This window comes from Primulina huaijiensis, chromosome 9 (genome assembly GCF_012295235.1).
Source record: "Primulina huaijiensis isolate GDHJ02 chromosome 9, ASM1229523v2, whole genome shotgun sequence".
NCBI classification, from domain to species: domain Eukaryota; kingdom Viridiplantae; phylum Streptophyta; class Magnoliopsida; order Lamiales; family Gesneriaceae; genus Primulina; species Primulina huaijiensis.
In genome coordinates, this window is record NC_133314.1 from 16,415,443 (window position 1) to 16,434,385 (window position 18,943).

Genomic DNA, 18,943 nt, shown 5'->3' on the forward strand with positions numbered 1-18,943 from the left:
ATAATTAAATTTAGTCCATGGTTTTTAATTTGATTAAAAACCATATAATATACATGCATGGGAGGTGAAAGGTTGGGAGACTACTTTTTGTGTTTTCAAGGCATGGCATGCAACTTTTGTTTTTGCTTTTCTCACAACCAAGACAAGAAAATTAAGACACACTCCTTCCCTCCCACTCTCCACCTTGGCCGAAATTTTCAATTTTTCTCTCCAAGTTTTTCTCTCATTTTTCTTCTTCAAGTGTTGAGGAAGAAATATTCTTCTCATTGAAAAATCTTCTTGTTTTTCTAGTGCAAAACAAGAAGGGATTTACCTAGCAAGTGGTGGGCCTAATTTTGAAGGTTGGAAGCTTGTAGATTAGTCATCCTTTGAAGAGCTAAGGTGTTTACACCTTAGTTGGAGCCATACATCAATCCTTGTGATTGATAGGTACATTTCTTAACACACTATGAATGTCATTTTGTTGTTTTTGTATTTGCTACACCAAGATATGGAGGTGGCCGAAATTTTTACTTAAAAATTTGATTTTTAAACTTCCGTTGCGCTTCCGGTCACCGTAACCGATCCCCTTTCAGATATGTGATATTATGCATGAAGGATGATCAAAAGTCCAAGTCCAATTTGCTAGGTGTATGCTAGGATATTTTGTGTTGAATGATTGTAATAATTATCAATTTATAAAGTGGGCTTGGTTTATGGCCCGTTCCCACCCATATGAGATGTATCCCTATTTGCTATGGATATTTATTTGTAAATATTAGTATAGTGGAAGATCAAGATTGGAAGATGGTGGCCTTGATGATTATGAACATCGAAGACATGTAAATATTGGAAGCTTATGTAAAAGTTGCATTTGCATCCCTTGCATTTCCCTAGGATTGGACCTAGGCCCGTGTTTAGCTCACACGGGCCATTAGTTTTTGGACGATTGATCATCCTTGTTTTGTTTACTGTTTATAATATATGCATGATATGTTATAAATAATGAGTATGTGCGTTATTATTATGATAATAACAAAGTTGCATGAATCCGACAATCATACGATCAAACATGGCGAGCTTTTAAAATAAAATTAATGATGAGACCTTTCAAAATTAAAAAACCCTCATTTTGAATAAGATTCAAAATTAATATCAAGCCCGAAAAGGAGAATTATAAAGGTGTTTATAATTTCCATGTCTTCCATCGACAATGGGTGCATGATGAACGCTACCCGTGTTTGGGGCTCGGCTCATATTATTGGGGGGCCTTGGACACCGGAAAGCTGTGACATCCATTGACATGGTGATATGAACTACGTGGAACTCCCATGATTTCGGCTTATATTATTGAGGGAACTCATGGCGACCGTCCATTAAGGTTCAACATCGATGGGTAAGGCTTGACACGTAAAGATGAACGACGTCATATTATTGGGTCCTAATCAAACGTGAGACAAAAGTTTACGTAAAGGGTTGCATGAATATGCAATTGGAAACTACCTTTTAGGAATTTTGATTGACTGATATTATTCGGGATCATAATTTGCTAATTGGACCTTGCGTACCAACTGAGGAAAGGAGTTTCCCGTTTTCACTAGAGGGTAGTGAAAGATGTCAAAACAGTGGGAGTAAATATTTATAAAGTAAAAGTCCATACTTTATATCTTACCAAATATTTTAAAATAGTCAATAACATTTATCTGTTTTAATTTTCAGTACAAATTTGACAATGTCTTCGATTTGCAATCCGTTGTCTGCTATACTCGACAAACATATTTTAACCGGACCTAATTACCTCAATTGGCTAAGGAATCTAAAAATCGTCTTGAATTCGGAAAGGATCGCATATACACTGACTGAGTCGCCCCCTGTTGAGGCTCCGACTGACTGCACTCCTGAGGAATTGCAGACTTACAAGGAATGGTGTGACCATGACTTGAAAGCCAGGTGTTATATGCAGGCTTCTATGAATGATGAGCTGCAGAGGCGTTTTGAGGATGCAAAGAGTGCTACTGACATTCATTTGCATCTCAAGGAGCTCTTTGGAGAGCAAACACGTTCTCTTAAGCATGCTACCGTCAACGAGCTAATCACTTTGCGCATGCGAGATGGGGCCTCGGTCCATGAGCATGACCTAAAGGTGATTGGGCTCGTGGACAAGCTCGTTGGCATGGATCTGATGTTGCCTTCGGAGTTGACCACCGACGTGTTGCTCGTATCGCTGCCTAGCTTATTTGATCCTTTTGTGGTGAATTTCAATATGAACAAGATGGAACCGACCCTTGAAGAGTTGGTGAATATGCTTGTTACCTTTGAGTCCACCATCAAGAAAGAGAAGTCGATTCTTTATGTGGGCTCTTCATCTGGTACGAAGACTGGTCCACTTGGGAAGGGAGAGAAGCGTTCTTTCCAACGTCTCAAGAAGAACGTGCCCTTGAAGAGGCAAGCTCCGAGTCCTTCTGTGGCAGCCACGCAAGTGAAGGCTGACAAGACTGTTGACATCTGTCATCACTGCAAGAAGCCTGGACATTGGAGGCGTAACTGCAGGGAATATCTTGCCCAGAAGAGTTCTGGAAATGGTATGTTCTATATCGAAGTAAATATTTCAATTAACTCTACTTCTTGGGTATTAGATACCGGCTGTGGCTCACATCTCTGTAATGAGATGCAGGTGATGGGAAGAAGTAGGAGACTAAGGGAAGGTGAGACCTTCTTGAGGATGAGCAATGGAGCAAGAGTTGCTGCCAAGGCTATTGGAGATGTTTACTTGATTGTGAACAATGATTTTAAGTTAGTTTTAAGAGATGTTTTGCTTGTACCTGATTTGGTGAAAAACATTATTTCCATTTCTATGCTTGATAAAGATGGATATTCTTGTTTATTTAGCAAAAGTGTTTGCAACATTTACAAGAATGAATGTTTGATTGATACTAAAGAACTTGAAAACGATCTCTACAACTTAAAATTGAAAGATATTCCACTAAACAATGTCCAAGCTATAACAACAACAAACAAGCGAAAACAAAATACTCTAAATTCAGCACAATTATGGCATGCTCGATTAGGACATATTTTCCTAAGAAGGATGAACAAACTATTGGGAATGGACATGTTTGATATGTCTGATATTAATGCTCACACGACTTGTGAATCCTGTCTGAAAGGAAAGATGACCAGAATTCCCTTTAAGGGCCATATGGAGCGAGCCAAAGGGTTATTGGATTTGATCCATACCGATGTGTGCGGTCCGCTTAGCATCACCACTAAGCATGGACATGCCTACTTCATCACCTTTACCGATGACTTTGCGAGGTATGGGTATGTGTATTTGATGAAATACAAGTCTGAAGCCTTTGAAAAGTTCAAAGAATTCAGAAGTGAAGTAGAGAAGCAGTTGGGACGAAGCATCAAGACACTTCGATCGGAGCGAGGTGGTGAGTACTTGAGTGCCGAGTTCCAAGAGTATATTAAGGAGAATGAGATTCTCTCGTAGTGGACTCCGCCCGCTACACCATAGTAGTTGAATGGTGTTTCGGAGCGTCGTAACCGGACTTTGATGGACATGGTTCGGTCTATGATGGGGTTCACGGAGTTGCCACCATCTTTTTGGGGATATGCGCTTGAGACAGCGGCACTGCTGTTGAACAATGTCCATTCAAAGGCAGTTAATAAGACTCCATATGAGGTATGGTCTGCTTCTTGAAGAGGGCCATGATGAGCCTATCCATGGATGTGATCCAAGGACCTTCAAGGAAGCGTTATCTGATGCCGATTCATCCAAGTGGCTTGAAGCAATGGAATCTGAGATGAATTCCATGCATTCGAACCAAGTGTGGAATCTAGTGGATCCACCTGAGGAAACTGTTCCCATAGGGTGTAAATGGATTTACAAGAGGAAACTTGGGGCGGATGCGAAGGTATTGACCTTCAAAGCGCGATTGGTGACAAAAAGATATACTCAGAGACAAGGAGTTGACTTTGAGGAAACTTTTTCTCCAGTTGCAATGTTCAAGTCAACAAAGATATTGCTAGCCATAGCTGCATGGTATGACTATGAGAAATGGCAGATGGATGTCAAGACAACCTTTCTTAATGGGGATATTAAGGAAAATATTTACATGTCTCAACCTGAAGGGTTTACATCTATCGGAAGTGAGCATATGATATGCAAACTTCATAGATCTATTTATGGTCTAAAGCAGGCATCTAGGAGTTGGAACTTCAGATTCGATAGTACAATCAAAGAGTTGGGTTTTACTAAGAATCCTGAGGAACCCTGTGTGTATAAGAAGGTCAGTGGGAGTGCTGTGACATTCCTGGTGCTTTATGTTGATGACATTCTACTCATTAGGAATGATGTAGGAATGTTGTAATCAACTAAAATATGGTTAGCAAGTAAGTTCTCGATGCAGGACTTGAGTGAAGCATCTTTTGTATTGGAAATACAGATCTATAGAGATAGATCGAGAAGATTGCTTGGTCTCACCCAGTCCACATGCATTGATACCATCGTGAAGCGGTTCTCGATGGATGAGTCCAAGAGAGGACATCTACAAATGTGTCATGGCGTGTCCCTATCCAAGTCTATGTCTCCCAAGACTGATGCAGAGATAGCGGCGATGACAAGCATTCCTTATGCATCTGCGATTGGTAGCATCATGTATGGCGTGATATCTACACGTCCTGACGTGGCTTTCGCACTAAGTGTAGTGAGTAGATATCAATCGAATCCTGGTCTTCCACACTGGAAAGCTGTGAAAGACATCCTCAAGTATTTGAGAAGGACCAATAAGTTGTTCTTGGTCTATGAGAGTGGAGAACTGAAATTGGAAGGCTATACCGACTCTAGCTTCCAAAGCGGTATCGTTGACTCGAAGTCAACCTCCGGGTTCGTATTCATGCTCAATGGTGCTGCTGTCTCTTGGAAGAGTTCCAAGCAAGACAGTACTGCGGATTCCACCACGGAGGCAGAATACATTGCTGCATCAGCTGCAGCAAAGGAGGCTGTTTGGATAAGGAATTTCGTCCAAGAGTTGGACGTTATTCCTAATGGAGTTGCTCATGTCCCGGTGTTTTGTGACAACACGGGAGCTATATCTCAAGCAAATGAGCCAAGGTCTCATCAGAAGTCCAAACATGTATTGAGAAAGTACCACATCCTCCGAGAGATTGTGGAAAGAGGAGAAGTGTCGATTGACAAAGTCGGCTCCGCAGATAATGTTGCTGATCCGCTAACTAAGCCTTTACCTGGACCATTATTCGAGAAGCATCGCGAATCGATGGGTTTGAAGCATATGGGTAGTTGGCTCTAGTGCAAGTGGGAGATTGTTAGAGTAGGTGCACGTCGAACCAAGTGTTGGCTGAGTGTTCATAATGAAACTCTATGTATAAACAGTTTTTATTTTAATAATATTTGAAATTATTGTTTTGGCACTTCTTTATCTGTATACCCATGCTAGTTGCATAGATAATGTCCTTGAATATACAAATAGTAGAAAGAATATGAGATGCTCATAATGATGAGTATCATGAAACTCATATTTGGAATACTGTATATTCTAAACAGTTCCTAGTCGATTCAGCAGCCGTTAAGAAGGATATAGGCCGCTCGAGTTCGAGACTAATATCTGCGAGGTGAGTACCATGTTTCATTGGTAGGGGACATTGTGATGTCCGAGCATGCAGATAGGTGCTCCTGGTAGAGTGCACTGAACAACCCTCCATATAGGACTTTCCAAGTGGTTCTCACTTATCGAGTGGAAACGTCCTAGTTTATGGTTATACACCATTAGTCCTTATGACCCGAGACTACATTGAGACTCTATGTGCTAGCATTGCACTTTAACTTGTTACTGACTCATATGGGGTCATCATGTGGCAAGGTTGGGTGTTTTGTCGAAACATATAGGAGTCGATGCATCGTAGTCGGGGATTCATCGCTTACCTTCGGGTATGGATAGCACCAAAAGCGTGAGGGGGGAAGGGCTTATAAAGGAGTTTATAAGCGTAAAGAAAAATAGAAGTACGATTTCTATAAGGGGAATGTAACTTTTAATTTGTGGAAGTGTTCCTAAATTAAAAGTTGGCCAAATAAATAATGTATTTGAAAATTGTGATTTTTATAAACATTATTATGGACTAAATTAAATTAATTCAAGTTTTGAATTAATTAAACACTAGTGGACCTAGCAGAGTCCAAATAATTAAATTAATTCAAGTGTTGAATTAATTAAACAATATTGGGCCTTGTAGAGACCAATTAGAAATTATTATTAAACTAGTGGACTTGAGTGAATCAAGTAAAGTTTAAATGGTCTCAAATGTGTTTGAGACATTTAAAAAAAAGTTCATGGGCTTTGTAATTGTTACATACCCAAATAAAAATAATGTTCATGGGGAGGTGAAGAGTTGGGAGACCACTTTTTCAATATTCAAGGCTTAGCATGCTAAAAGGGGTTTTAGCTTTTTACACAACCAAGACAACTCATTCTCCAGTACTCCACACACATCTTGGCCAAATTTCACACACATTATTCTCTCCAATTTTGTTCTTCAATTGTTGAGGAAATCCTACACTTCTAAAAGATAAATGCTCTAATTTTTCTAGTGCAAAATTAGAGTGGTTCTACCTTGTTAGTGGTGGACCTTATTTTGAAGGAAAGAAGGAAGCTTGTAGATTGTCTACCTTCAAGAGCTAAGTTGTTTACAACTTAGTTGGAGCCAAACATCAATATTTTAAGATTGACAGGTATATTTCTTAAACACACTATGTATGACATATTTTGTGTTTTCGTATTTGCTACACACTTAGTGGGAGCTCGGTTTTTCATGTTCTTGTTGAAACAAATTTTAAACTTCCGTTGCGCAACCGGACACCGTAACCGATCTTCTTTCAAAACTTTCGTATTGTTATGTTGTATTATTTCTTTTGAAATAAAATTTTAATCTACTCATATTAAAACGAGCAGTTGAGTAAAATGGCCAGTTTATTCTCGGTTACAGGTAAAAACTCAATACGTGTCACATATTTTGCCTTCCACCACAACACAGAGCAGCGGCTAAAAGTCTATACGTGTCACATATTTTGCCTTCCACCACAACAGAGAGCAGCAACCATGAAACATGTTCTTCTCTCCACCGCAGTAGAGAACATAGCTCACTCCTGGCTCGCTTTTGTTCGGAGCTTCTGATTTCTTTTCTCCACAGCGTCGGCGAGCAAAAGGCAACAACAAAGGTTGGCTTGCTCTGTTCTCCACTTCCATCTTCTTGCGGTTTCCACGTTCTCGACCCTCGTGCACGGCGTTCCCCCTTGTTGGCATTGGAAAGCTCCTACTGAGTTAGTTTTCTCCCTCTTATTTTTGTTGTACTTTTTCCCAATTTTCCTTCATTATCGGGTTTGTCCTCTTCTTGCTCTTGTTTGGGGTTTCCGATTACTTGGCGTGTTTTGTTTTTGTTGGGTTGGTTTTCTTTTACTGTTTTTGTTTTGTTTTTCTTCATTTCTCTAACTTCCTCGCGTCTGCCCCTGTATTGCTTTTTTTTTTTTTGTGGTTCTTGTTTTCCTGACATGCTTCGTTGTTGCTGTCCTTGTTACTTGAGAATTTCAGTCTCATCAACCAGCCTGAAAGGAATATTATCCTAGGGAAACCTACTCGTTTTCTCCCTTCCATGGGAGCGGATTCGAGCTCTGTTCCATCCATTGCAGCTTCCGTACGGAAGGTATAGGATTTGAAAAGGACAAGCTAGACATATAGAGGCGATACTCGTTTATTCAGTATCGGGACATCCTAGCCCACTTGTGATATTGTCCGCTTTGGCTCGATGTCTCACGGATTTAAAACGCGTCACAACATGCGGCGTCCACTCAACACTAGCTTTGATACCAAATTTAACCAAAAAATGGAGCAACTCTTAAACAATTTCCGGAATCATGATTTGTACCTCAATATTTATACCAAAATGAAGCCTACGACCCAGAGAACAAAAGCCCTCAATAAATTTTTGAACTCCGGCGATGTACGACGAAGATTTAACGGCGAAAGAGACGGCGGGTTTCCGACGGTTTTTCGGAAGTGACGATTTTACTTAGCGAAAGTGGTATCAATGGATAGCTTACGTCGAGAACTTTCCAATTGTATATTTACTTGAATTTTTCAGCAAGCGGTGCGGCCACAATCGACAGTCAAAGGTGGCGAAAATGGTTGAATATGGGTACGGGAGAGAGAAAGAGAAACAATGAAGATGATGATTAAAATTTCTTTTTCCTTTTTTTAAAAATTAATTACTCAATGGGTTGGGCTTTGGAACAAATGGGCCGGGCTCTCACATACCCGCCGCCTATTTCGCCGTTAAATCTTCGCCGTACGTCGTCAGAGTTTGAAAATTTATTGAGAGCTTTTGTTCTCTGGGTCATAGGTTTCATTTTGGTATATATATTGATGTACAAATCATGATTCCAGAAATTGTTTAAGGGTTACTCCATTTTTGGTTAAATTTTGTATCAATATTGATATTTATTATATTGTTGATTGTAGGTACAAGGATTGAGCCGATTAGAGGTATCTATCAGATTTTCGGAATTTATTTGGATTAAATTCGAAAATTCAGATTTATGTAATTTGGTTTTCGAATTTTAGTGTTCAAGAATTATATGTTTAGATGCTATAGAATTGTCGTATATTAATTGTAGAAATATTAAAGCCTAAATTAAATTTTTTTGGAATTTTAGGCTTAATTAGTGAATATTGGAAAAATAAATTGAACTTGATATGAAATGTATTATTTGCCACAGGATTGGATTGTTCGAGAAATCCTTAAAATATTTCGGTGGTAAATTAGGTGTTCAGTTGAGGTACGCATGAACTGTTTTATTATGACGGCTATAGCGATGTGGAATGACGTTAAGTATTTTGTAATGAGTTGTGGCGTGTTTTATGTGCTTCTGTGAATACGTGATGCATTCATGTATTTATTTGAGTTGATATTATTAGTGCATAGCATGTCGAGCCTTGACTCCGTTGATTGCTATCATTACTGATCTGTTGAGTTGTTGAGTCATCTATGGAGCGAGTGATAGGATTAGCTCACTCCTGACATCTTATCGATTGAATGAGTGATAAGATTAGCACACTCCTGATGACTGCACGAGGACTGACCGGGTCGCTACCAGACCCTCGATGCTACGTGCATGGATGAGCGGCGCCATGATATTATGTTGCTGCATTCCTAGCACGGGTGGCCACTGTTCCTGTGGCTGATGCGTTTTATTTGGACTCCGTTTTGGTATCCATTATTTCGTTGTTACCGACACGCATTGCATTTCATTGCATTTTACTTGATTTTATTTCACGTCAGTTATTATTGACATAATTTTACTGGTTCGTCGTACTGGGATCTGACCCCTCTTTTCTGTTTATGATGTGGTTGTTTTGATGCCATAGCAGATTATCCAGGAGGATTTGACGCGTCTGGTGGAGCGTCAGGTAGCGGTGCCCAGTAGTTGGATTGTTGATAGTTCTCAGCTATATAAGTACATATATGTATGTATTATCTTCTCGAGTTATATATTTGTCAGGGGATGCCCTGTGTAGTTGTAGTGATACTTTTACGATGTTTGAATTGTTGTTGTGTGATATAGCATTGTCGGCTCTGTATATGTTAGTCTTGGCCAGTGTGGCTATAGGTTTGTGAATTGATGTTATGATTTTATTTCGAGTATATAAATGTTGTTTGTGTTGTTTGGAAATTTTTGGGATGTCATACTTACGAGAAGGTCATGCCGAAATTTCTATTGGCCCAAAAGGAAAATTTTTAATCGCTTTCGCTGTTTACATTAACGAATCTTGGTTGTTTGGTCATTAAATGTGAGGCCCGGGGCCGAAGAGGGCGGGGGGTGATCGCCGGTGCCATGAGGTTGCACGGACAATGAGCGGCTCCTGGCAGGCTTCTGGGCGGAGGGAACATGAATGAACCGATCTTACACCGGAAGGAGGGGGATTCCGAAACTGTTCAATGTAATGGACTGTACAGTTGAAGAAGGCTTAAAAGATTTGATATGTACAAATCATACCAATAAGATGCATCTTCTTTTCGGTAGCTCATCACATAAGAACTCCAAAGTTAAGCATGCTTGACTTGGGGCAATTATGGGATGGGTGACCTCCTGCGAAGTTTCCTAGGATGCGTGTGAGTGAGGACATAAGCACGTTGGAAAGACTCGTATTGGTACAGTAAGGACAGTCGTCGAATCTGGGGCGTACAGTTGGTATCAGAGCCGACCTCTCCTAGTATGGTGTGGTTCGGGGATGAACCAAGCGGAAGCTGGTGGGTATGTGAGGCCTGGGGCCTAAGAGGGCGAGGGTGATCGCCGGTGCCATTAGGTTGCACGGACAATGAGCGGCTCCTGGCAGGCTTTTAGGCGGAGGGAACATGAATGAACCGATCTTACATCGGAAGGAGGGGGATTCCAAAACTGTTCAATGTAATGGACTGTACAGTTGAAGATGGCTTTAAAGATTTGATATGTACTACTCATACCAATAAGATGCATCTTCTTTTCGGTAGCTCATCACATAAGAACTCCAAAGTTAAGCGTGCTTGGCTTGGGGCAATTCTGGGATGGGTGACCCCTTGGGAAGTTTCCTAGGGTTCGTGTGAGCGAGTACATAAGCACGTTGGAAATACTCGTATTGGTACAGTGAGGATAGTCGTCTCATCTGGGGCGTTACAGTTTATCGTGCTTGTCCTCTTCTTGCTCTTGTTTGGGGTTTCTAATTACTGGAGGTGTTTTGTTTTTGTTAGGTTGGTTTTTTGTTACCGTTTTTGTTTTGTTTTTCTTCATTTCTCTAACTTCCTCGCGTCTGCCCCTGTATTGCTTTTGTTTGTGGTTCTTGATTTCCTGACATGCTTCGCTGTTGCTGTCCTTGTTACTCGAGAATATTTAGTCTCATCACTGTCTTCTAGCTTAAAAGAGAACATAGCTCACTCCTGGCTTGCTTTTGTTCGGAGCTTCTAATTCCATCTCTCCACAGCGTCGGAGAGCAAAGGCCAACAACGAAGGTTGGCTTGCTCTGTTCTCCACTTCTATCTTCTTGCGGTTTCCTCATTCTCGACCCTCGTGCGCGGCGTTCCCCCTTGTTGGCATTGGAAAGCTCCTACTGCGTTAGCTTTCTCCCTCTTATTATTGTTGTACTTTTTCCCAATTTTCCTTCATTATTGGGTTTGTCCTCTTCTTGCTCTTGTTTGGGGTTTTCCGATTTCTAGAGGTGTTTTGTTTTTGTTGGGTTGATTTTCTTTTACTGTTTTTGTTTTATTTTTCTTCATTTCTCTAACTTCCTCGCGTCTGCCCCTGTATTGCTTTTGTTTGTGGTTCTTAATTCCTGACATGTTTCGCTGTTGCTGTCCTTGTTACTCGAGAATTTCTGTCTCATCACTGTCTTCTTGCTTAATAGAGAACATAGCTCACTCCTGGCTTGATTTTGTTCGGAGCTTTTGATTTCTTATCTCCACAGCGTCGGCGAGCAAAGGGCAACAACGAAGGTTGGCTTGCTCTATTCTCCACTTCCATCTTCTTGGGGTTTCCACGTTCTCGACCCTCGTGCGCGGCGTTCCCCCTTGTTGGAATTGGAAAGCTCCTACTGCGTTAGTTTTCTCTCTCTTATTTTTTTTGTACTTTTTCCCAATTTTCCTTCATTATCAAGTTTGTCCTCTTCTTCCTCTTGTTTGGGGTTTCCGATTTCTGGAGGTGTTTTGTTTTTTTTTGGGTTGGTTTTCTTTTACTGTTTTTGTTTTGTTTTTCTTCATTTCTCTAACTTCCTCGTGTCTGCCCATGTATTGCTTTTGTTTGTGGTTCTTGATTTCATAACATGCTTCGTTGTTGCTGTCCTTGTTACTCAAGAATTTCAATCTCATCACTGTCTTCTTGCTTAACAGAGAACATAGCTCACTCCTAGCTTGCTTTTGATCGGAGCTTCTGATTTATTCTCTCCACAGCGTCGGCGAGCAAAGGGCAACAACGAAGGTTGGCTTGCTCTGTTCTCCACTTCCATCTTCTTGCGGTTTCCTCGTTCTCGACCCTCGTGCGCGGCGTTCCCCCTTGTTGGCATTGGAAAGCTCCTACTGCGTTAGTTTTCTCCCTCTTATTTTTGTTGTACTTTTTCCCAATTTTCCTTCATTATCGGGTTTGTCCTCTTCTTGTTCTTATTTGGGGTTTCCGATTTCTGGAGGTGTTTTGTTTTTGTTGGGTTGGTTTTCTTTTACTGTTTTTGTTTTGTTTTTCTTCATTTCTCTAACTTCTTCGCGTCTGCCCCTGTATTGATTTTGTTTGTGGTTCTTGATTTCCCGACAGCTTCGCTGTTTCTGTCCTTGTTACTCGAGAATTTCATTCTCATCATTGTCTTCTTGCTTAACAAATTCGTGTTCTTGTTTGGGTTTTTTGATTTCTTCACATGTTTTTCTTATGTTGGTTAAAGGCTTAATGTATTTTTTTTTTTTTTACAACATTGTCATTGTCATAACAGTGGCCTACACTTCTTTAAATAGGGGTGTCAATCGGAGCGGATTTCGGGTCAACGCGCGAATTTTTTTCCCTACCCGAACCCGAACCAACCCGAAAACACCTAACCCGAACACGAACCCGTCTAACCCGACTCAACCCGTCTAACCCGAATTTTATTTATTTTTTAAAAAAATTAATGAAAAAAATTCGAAAAATAAAAAATAATAATAATATTTTAATTTAAACATATAATAACAAAAATTTCGATTTAAATTTGAAAGTTTAATTGTAGAAAATTAAAAGTATATTTACTAAATCAAATAAACAATTGTTAAAAAATAAAAAATATACAAAATAAATATTAAATGATGAAAATTTATCATATAAATATACAATAAATTTTGTTCAAACATACAATATATAAAAATATAGATAATATTTTTTTTAAAATAAAAAAGTTCTCGGGTCAACCCGCGACCCAACCTGAAACCCGTCTAACTTAACACTAACCATAACCCAAAAAACCCCAACCCGAACCTGATTTTTTTCGTGTTGGGTCGTGTCGGGTTGACGGATAGTGTTGCATTTTGACACCCCATCCCTCAACAATTTAATATACGACATCATATGGTATATAAGATGACTATTGTTATCAACGAAACGCAGAGAATAATTTCACACAGATTGGCCTGTAAAACAATGCCCAGTTCATTATTACCGATGGTTAGACCATGGAATTAATAGACAAGCGACACACCAACTGTACTTCTGTTCGGGCCGTCGTAGATCATGTGCCTGAATCCAGCAGCAAACCATTCTTGTTTAGCAACGAGCTTTGCAGTGTATATAAGTTGGCCAAGAATCTCACAATGCTTCTTTTCAAGATACGGAACATACAAACCAAAACAGTACCAATAAAACCCGAGAATCAGGCCACAATCTCAGAGCCTCGAAAGGGCAAATTTCAGGTTTTCGAGTCAAATGAATTTTATTCCAACCCATGTGACCTTCCAACCCATGTGACCGATGTAATCGTACAAAGGCAGTCACAACAAATACCTTGGAAATCCCTGTTAAGTCATACCTTACTTTAGGACTAGCTATATAGGTTTTCGACACTTCTTTGGTTGTAAATTGCCTCACAAATTTTTTATAATTTAAAGCTACTCTATTGTTTGTAACAATGTTATTTGCATTGACACATACCAAGAGTACTATCATACATCCTTATAGAACATTTTTTACCTCTGCGTACGTAATTTCCATTTACGTATTTTTCGCTAGCCTTCAACTTTAAAAAAAAGCGAATGTAAAAACAACAAAATAACTTGTATTACTTATTTGGCTAGTGTATAGATATTATCTTTCGTAAATGTTTTCTAATTGCCTTTTCTTAATAATATTCTCCATTTTCGAAAGTTTTTATTCGAGTTCTTACGTTTGCTGCCTATATACCATGAGGTTTTTTTTTGGGGGGGAAGCATATGAATATTTTAGATTAATCCATGGATTTTTAGGTATATGAGTTCATGAAAAACTAAAATTATCTAGCAACAGATATTTTTCTGGTGGCAGCCTAAATTTTGTGTTTTGTTATCATACTTCATCATGCAAGTAAACACCCATGAAATTAATAGCAAATCCCACAGATATATATATATATGGTAGGCATCATAATTGCTTTAGTTTACATATTTTTAATATGCAGCAAAACCAAACTATAAATAAAATTAAAATTGAAACTATTACCTTTTAGATTTACTATCCAACATGCATAGTTGTTTATTTCCCATTTCTTACTCTTACTTAGATTCATCAAGTTCTTTCAATAGTCGTTAGTTTTAATGTTCAATAGATTGAATCACACTTAATATTTTTAAAACTTGAAAAACCAATTATATGACGTTCATAAGGCCGGCCACATAAATATAGCTGATCATAAAAACCTTATACTTGTTATCATATATTCAATATTAGTACTTTATTTTCAAATTTGTGATAATTTATGTATATTGTTGCCATATGATTGGGGTTTAATTTAAACATATAGTTCATGTCTAATGTCAAACAAATTAGTAACTTCGACTTTTAATTTATCTCAAATCAACATTTTTCTTTGTTATTTCTACCTCCACAAACTTCGTAATACTCATTTCTTTAGGCGCAATTCCAACATGAGATAATAACTACGTTGCTAATATGAAAGAATGTAAAAATCACTATAGTTATAACTTTTTCGTAGAATACTATATGTGTATGTGTGTGTGTGTTCAGTTTTCCCAACTTTAAACCTTCAAATTATACGAAATTAGTAAATTTATAAATTTTCATATATATACTGTCATATTAAAACTATCGGCTCAAAAATCTAAATTAAGCAATTATATATTATTGCTGATAATATATAAAGTTTTTCAAGTGTTTCAACGGTTCTAATTAATTTTTCCTACTTATATAAATATCAATTAATATACATTAAACTATGGTACACATTCATCTCTATACATAAGTAAAATTAAACTGTTCAGATGGATGAAATAACTTCATATTAGCATGTTTTTTTCCTTCCAAAACACTTTATTTTTCTTAGATACAAAACATTAATATCTTTTTTTCCTCCTATTCATAGCTAATTTCTGTTACATTCTTTGTATAAAAAGTTTGTTTAATTCTATTATTTTTAGCTTCTTCTAAATTTTATATGTTATTCATCTTTTTCTTATTAACCACACATGTATTATCATTTTTAAAATTGACTAGGAACATGAATTCTCTTCATTATGAAACTATACACACGTCTTCATAATTGTTCTATTGTTTATAACAACGTTCATTTCACTTCCACGTATCATGAACAAATGATGACTAGCTTTTTTAGGACATTACATGTGGCAGAAATAAACCAACTATTGTGATGACTAAGGTTTCTAATTTAAAATACTAAATCATAACTTACATCTGTCAAAAATTACAGATGACTAACCTACTTTTATTGGAGTTAACAAAAACAATCACAACCTTTGGTATAAATTATCCATGACTCAATCTATTTCAAATAATATATGAAAATTCACTTAGTTTCATCTATCTTACCTTATATATACTGATATGCTTAATTAATTGAAGTTTTACATACATAATGTGTTATAATTTATCAATACTTATCATTTGCTAATTGAAAATTCAGTGTATATATTAATTCCAATGGAAAACAATCGTTAGTTTACATATATCGACTGTAGACAATATCACTACAACTACCTATTTCATAAAGAAGTTGACGAACTAATAAGAAGATTTTACTCCAACTCAGTGTGGGTCGTCATCTTACGAAGAGTACTTACGATGAAATCAAAGTTTTCGCTCCTTGTAGACTACGCAGATGGCATCGAAACAGACCTAAATACCAACGAGCTCCACCAAAACCAACATGTACATTAAATGAATAATAAAATCGTTATCTTATAGTACCGAGAATGTTTAGTTATATAGGATGTGTGTGAACTTATTAAAAATTTTAGATTATACTTTACCAAACCTACGTGTATAGAAACTGATTATCATTTCTTACATCTATGTATTTACATTTATTTTCTTTGCAGCATATCAATTGTTTCTCTGTGAATTTCTTTTAATTACATGATACTGAACTTTTCTTTCTTCTTACTATGAGCTCCAAATAACTTCTATTCATACAATTTAATTACTTTTATTATTCCCTCGTTGTAGTAATTTATTCGGTTGCCTTATGAATTAAATTAACTCTCATGTTTAAATATCTTTAAAAATTGAGGTTACCAAATTCATAACTATGTCAACTAAATTCTTAAATAAAGATTGAGATCCTCCTTTCTACAATAACATTTTTTCAATTTTTTTTTATTAATTAAACTAAGGTTTTATGTGCTCTTATTGATTGTTTAATAGATCATATTACAATTAATATTTAAGTGCAAGTTACTAAATTCATAAATCTACCAACATCAATAATTTATTATGTTTGAAAACCTTATAGGCGCTACCTTGAATTAAATATGGATATTCTATTCTCAAATTTATAATACGCTATTTGCGGAGTAGATATATGACTAGCTTTTAATATGAGCATACTCAATCATTTTCCTAACTATTTGCACTACTATAAGTTCCTTCTACTTTCGTATTTTTTTTATTTTCTTAAGCGCAATTCCAACCTGAAATAATAATCGTGTAACTACAAATATAAAAGGAAAAAATCATTGTAATCATAATACATATGGCTTTGACCAAAAAATTATAATATTCAAGGCATTTATTCTGGTTAACTAAATCAGTTTTAAAATTGGAACAATAAACTTTTTATACGTACATTACGATATGCACATACTTTTTTAACATGATTAAAATGTCAAAATTTACAAACTCTTAAATTTATAAATTTCTACATATAACATTTCATCTTATATCCAAACATATCACACATAAATAAACCAATTTATCTCATTTTTTTAATATATTACAAAATTAAATTCACATTTCTCATATTTAACATTGACACAAGTTATCACCCAATTTTTGTTTCTTTAGCATATATACTTGACACGATTATTTTTTTATTAATACCTTAAAAACTTACAATGTTTATTGTTAGCTATATCATTTAATTACGAAAAAATTACTACCTTTTTTTTAACTCATATTTAATGATTTATTGCCCATTAACAAAAAAACAGATTATTAAATAAGACCTATTCAAATATAAACACATGTTTACTTCCTATTAAAAAAATATAGATGATAAGATGTTGGTCTATAAACTTGGGTGAGATACTTCAAGAATTGAGGTTTCCTTTCCTAGTATTAAATTATTTGTACTATATAATTGTAAAAAAAATACATATATTCAATATTAAATAAAAATATTAATAAAAAATTATAAATAATTTTAATTAAATTAAAGATAAAAATAAAAAAAAGTATACATATTTATATGAAAAAGATAAATAAATATTAATAAAGTGACAATGGGGCGACGTTTGATTGATGAGATACTTATTGTAAAATGTAAAATATTTGAGGAATGGGATATTTGATTGATGATAAAGACCAAAAAGCTCGTAAATAATTGAGAGAAATGTTTGGGTTATTGTAGATGATCTACGTGTAAAATATTGTTATTAAAATTGACACATGAATAAAAGCTATATTTAATCTCTTTGGCTACGTTTGGTTGCAGGATAAAATAAACTAATGATTAGTATGTAAATGATAAAGAAAATGATTGTCGTAGATATGTAATATATGGTAGTATGTTTGGTAAGATTTTTAAGTGTAAGATAATTTTGAAATTTTTGATGAAAGGACAAAATTGCCCTTCATTTTTTTTTCTTCTTCCACTCCGGTGGCGGCAATGGTCCGGCGACGGATCCGGCAGCCGACGCGGCGGTGACGGCGGTAAGTCGGCGGTCCGGTGGCGGCGATGGAGTTCCGGCGAAGGTCTGGCGGTGCGGTCCGGCGTATGTCCGGCGGCGGCGGCGGTCCGGCAACGGCGACGGTGGCGGAGGTCCGGCGATGGCGTTCCGGCGAAGGTCCGGCGGTCCGACGACGACGACGGTGGCGGAGGTCCGGCGAGGGCGGCGGCGGCGAGGTCGGCCGGAGACGGCGGCGAGGTCGGCCGGAGACGGCTGCGGTGGTCGGCGACGGCGGGGTCGGCTGGAGTCGTCGGCCGGAATCTGCGGCGGCGGTCGGCAGGAAGCGGCGGCCGGAGGTGGCCTGCGGTGGTCGCCGGTTGCCGGTGGACGGTCGGTGGAAGGAAGTGGTGGTGAGTTTGAATTTAGGAGAAGGGTAAAATTGGAAAAATAGGATGGATTAAGAGTGGGATAAATAATCCTAGGAGGTGAGGAGGTATTATTTTAACCTACCTAATATAACCTTATCATTCATAGGAGGGATTGACTTGGTTAAATAGTCACGCGTACCAAACGAGGGATAAGGTGGGTTAAAAAAAATAAACCCACCTTATCACATGAACACAACGCCCCCTTTAAGTCATATCATATATTTCCCAACATAATACTTCCTAATAACTACCATTATTTTTTTTAAAAAAATAAAGCATAATAATTCAGAAATCAAAACATTAACTTTAAAATAAAAATTACTCTGATCTCATTATATTTCATATATTATATAATACATATATTACATAATTTTTTATGCAGATAGAATCTACAGCCGTTACTTTTGGTGCACGGGTTTTTTTTTAAAATAATTTAAATTTAAAAAATTATTTCAAAAATAATTTAAAAAAAAGTTGGACACAAATACCTCAATCCGTGCTCTGTAAGCGCGGACGCTGGTCCATGTATGCAGGGTTCGTGCTTACGAAGCACGGACCCTGTATATTATAAATTTTTTTTAATCATTATCGATTTTTATTGGCTGTTGAGATTATCACCTTCCACATGGCGCTGCTCCATTCGACCGCTN